Here is a 3,845-nt window from a genome sequence, read left to right as displayed (position 1 = left end):
TGGCTAACTGATGACGGCGGAGCCCTGCACGCAGCGAGGGGGCCGCCTCCCCCCCCCCGCCCCCCGTTGTCCCCTAGGGCCTTTTCTCCCAGCTTGTCCACCCTGTCCTACTTGGGTAGCTTCTGAGTGGGCAGAAATCTGACCTTGGGGAGGCATCTCTGAGAGCCCTTCAGGCCTCAGGATGAAGGCTGCCAGCAGCTGCGTGGGGGGGGCACCCCAGCACCCCCCACAGTGTTCTGCGGATTAGGACGCTCAGGTATCCGGGCCCTGCCCATGGCGCCCGGGCAGGTGCTGCCACCACACCTGGCAGGTGTGGACTGGGCGGAACAAAGGGCTCTGGAGAGGAAAGGCCCAGCCTGGGCCCAGAAAGCCTCACGCCAGGAGCTGCCACCAGAATTGGGAGCTGTGTACTGACCCAGGAAGGGCCACTGGGTCCAGACCCCTCTCCCTTCCTGTGTCCGAGGTGGGCAGGTCAGCTTGCAACCGCCAGCCTTGGTCCCAGGCCAGCAGCCCCAGGTCTCCTTGCTCTGGACAGACAGTGTGGCCTCAGGATCTCAGGAACTCTCTCTTGCTGGCCTGGTCCAGCCCAGACGCAGCCCTGGCCGCTCACTGTACTGGATCCTGGCCGGGCCTCCACCACCACCACCACTCCACCTGGCCTGTAGGAGCTGCATGGCTTTGGGCCGAGGTGCACCTGGGCCTCTGTGGGCATCTTACCAGACAGTGCTGGATTTCTTGGCTCAACTCTAACACTGTCTGGTAACGATGTTCAAAGGTGACCCACCACTCGCCGGAGATGGCCCGAGGATGCGCCATCCTGAGCTCCTGGACTCCAGAGAGGCGCCAGGCCAAGGGCTGAGCTGAAGGCTGGGCGGAGGACCTATCAGCTCTGCAGCTGGCAGTCATCGGGAGCTGGCCTCTGCCCAGGATGGGCCCTCTTCATGCCAGGGGCTCCCCGTGCCACTATGGGGCACAGGGCAGGCTCTGTAGCACTGCCCCCACTCCTCCCCTAGGCTGGACTTTGGAGTGATCTGGGTCCTGGAGAGACCACAGGGGTCCAGATACTGGGCTGGGTGGGGAGACCTTGTGGGCAATGGGCTGTTACCCACGTGGGCCCACTGGGGACTGAGGAGGCAGAGTAGGCTCCACTGGCCTAACCCCACACAGAGGTCCCTGCAGACATGTCCTGGCTGTTTCCTGACTAAGGACAAGGAGTCTCCGTTCCTCCCCCTGGCAAGAACAGGAACTTTGTCCAAAATCACAAGCCAGGATTACCCATTGTTTTATCTTTTTGATCTGAAGCCAGGACTGGGGACTCAGGGCTCGGGGGCTCTGGAACCCACCCAGCCTGAGCCCCCGGTGGCCTCTCCCTAGGGAGGGGCCGAGGGTCTGCCCTGTGTTCTCCGGTTACTTATTAACCAACTGGGAGCCACTCTGGAAACTGGCAAGGTGCTGGGGGAGTGCAAGCCCAAGATCAAGGGCAGGTGGCTGGGTCGCTCCCCAGCTGTGCCTGCAAACACCCCCACCTGGGGCTGGGCACTGAGGGGGGCACCCCCAAAGTCCTCAGAGCAGTCCTGGGGGGCTCCAGACAATCCCAGGGCCAGCCCTCAGGGCTCTGCAGACGTAGGCGGGTCAGGGGCCAGCATGGGCTGGGCAGGAGCAGCCCCCACTCCCCCTCAAAGGCACCAGGACTCTCTCCGGGACCAGGAGCAGCCCTGCCATGCCTCTGATGGGCGTCTTACCAGACACGGTTAGATCTCGATGCCTCTGTCTAATACTGTCTGGTAATGCCGTCTATCCAGGGCCCCATCACCGCAGGAGGACCACTCACCTGGGCGGTACCACTGCCCAGGGCTGGGGCTGGAGCCCTGGGCCAACTCCCCACCTGCAGGACGCTGGCTGCCTCTCCTGACAAAGGAGTGCCAGGCCCTCACAGCCCCTGGTACTACACTGAGGGTGTGGGAGCTGCAGGCACCTCCAGCCAGCACTCACGGGACAGAGGGGACCCTGAGCCCAACCTGGCCCTCAAGGCCCTGTCCACCTGTACCAGGCAGTGGAAGACGGGCATGAAGAGCCCTGCCCCACCCCCAGTGTTCCCTAACCTAGAGAAGGGGAGAAGACCCAGGGTGGGTCCTCATTATAGCCTCTCAGCACCACATGTCCTAGGCAGCATCAGGACCCCAGACTCCTGGGAAGGGCCAGAAGCAAGCCCTGGGGTGGGGTGCAGTTGACATCTCCCTCCACCGGGCTGAGTGGCCCATGGACCCACGCCCAGGGCTTAGGTGGTCAGGGGCACTGGCCAAGTGCCAGGCCTGGTGAGAGGGAAGGCAGGCTCTTGGAAGGCTGCAGAACCCGTGCACTCTTGGCTTGCCCGCTGCCCTTCTCTCAGCAGCCCCAGCTCCAGGGTCAGGGAACTGCCCCCTCAACCAAGCTGGGAATCACACCATGCCGCCTTGCGCCTTTGTCCCCTGAGAGTGAAGCAGGCCCTGAGTACAGCTGTCAGGGCAGTTGGTTCACTGCGGCGTGACACGTGATAAGAATTCAGAGTGAGCCCCACTCTGGAGTGCGACGTCCCACCCCTCAGACCTGGAACCTGAGCCACTGATTTCCAACCGCTCCTCCAGAACACAGGCTGCACCCAGAGGCCACACACCCAGCCTGGCCAACTCCCTCGCATGCCCCGGTGTAGGGTGCACCTCGAGCTCCACCAGATGTCGCCTCCCTCTCTCCCCACAGCACTGTTGAGGCTGACACCCAGTCCTGCTGAGTGTCCCCAGACCCCTCCTCCTTACCCTCCCTTTGGAGACACTGGGAACAACAACTGCAAAGATCTCTGTACAATAAACCCCCTGACTTGAAAACCTTCATTCTGATCACCTCCTTATTCTAACCATACAAAACTGACCCAGAGCTTTGCAAAGGCCCCTGCTGTAGACAGAGCCCTACTGTGAGCTCAGAGAGCCCGCAGCCCCAGCCACAGGAGAGGCACCCCCCCATTCTTCCCTCCCCCTCCCCTTTCTCCCTCCCCCTCCCTCCCTCACTGAGTCTGTCCTGCCTCTTCTGTGGGCCACGCAGTTAGAGACATTGAGATGCAGGAAAGCCCCCAGCAGGAACCACAGGGATGAGTGGTCACAGGGCAGAGTTTTCCTGAGCACTTGGTGCCACCATGTGGGCAGGCTGTCACAGCCCCAGAACCTGGCTGTGGTGGGGCTCCATCCCAGGGGAACCCAGGGACAAGGGCAGTGGCCTGGCAAGAAGGTTAGACTTCCAGGCCCCTGGAAGGGAGGGAAGGAGCCATTGGGGGAGGTCTGTAGGCTCTGTGCTCCTACCAGGCCTTCAGGAGGAGGGTATGAGCCCACCAGGCCCAGGTGTCCTCACATGGCCACCACAAAGCTGGAACAGGGATGTAAGCAGTCCTGTGTGGTATGTACCCCAGAACATATCTTCCAAAGGTCAGGTGCTCCTGCAATGAGGCTCCCCTCCCAGCCCAGGGGCCCCTGCTCCGTCTGGGGAGCATCAAGACTAGTGAGGGTGAGTGCATCCTTCCCACCCAGGGTCAGCAGCTGTTGGCCACCTGCCCAGACCAGAGGTTGGCAGGGCCAAGGTGCAGGCCCAGGCTCAGGGCGTTTGCCCACTCAGCCCAGGCTTGGTGGAGCAGCTCCCTGGCCAGCCCTACTGCAGCCCCCACAGGCTGACCTGTGGCTACCTAGGACAAGGATCTCCTGGGCCATCACTGGACTCGGGTGCAGAAGCTACAGTCAGGCAGGGTGGGCTAGGGCCACCTCAGGAAGCAGTCTCCCACCCACAGAAATAGGAAAGGGTAGAAAACCCCAGCCCCACCCCAC

The 3,845-nt window shown here is 62.5% G+C and overlaps 1 long non-coding RNA gene across 1 annotated transcript in view; it reads left to right on the top strand.

Moving 5' to 3' along the window:
- The window catches only part of LOC125610811, an 11,465-nt gene extending 8,600 nt beyond the window's left edge, over nt 1-2,865 (top strand). Inside the window, exon 2 of the long non-coding RNA XR_007340867.1 lies at nt 776-2,865. This is a non-coding gene — a long non-coding RNA (uncharacterized LOC125610811). The remainder of the gene's footprint in view (nt 1-775) is intronic.
- The last annotated feature ends 980 nt before the right edge of the window (nt 2,866-3,845 follow it).

This window comes from Marmota marmota, unplaced genomic scaffold (genome assembly GCF_001458135.2).
Source record: "Marmota marmota marmota unplaced genomic scaffold, marMar, whole genome shotgun sequence".
In the NCBI taxonomy this organism is placed as follows: Eukaryota; Metazoa; Chordata; class Mammalia; order Rodentia; family Sciuridae; genus Marmota; species Marmota marmota.
This window is presented reverse-complemented; position numbering and strand designations above follow the sequence as displayed.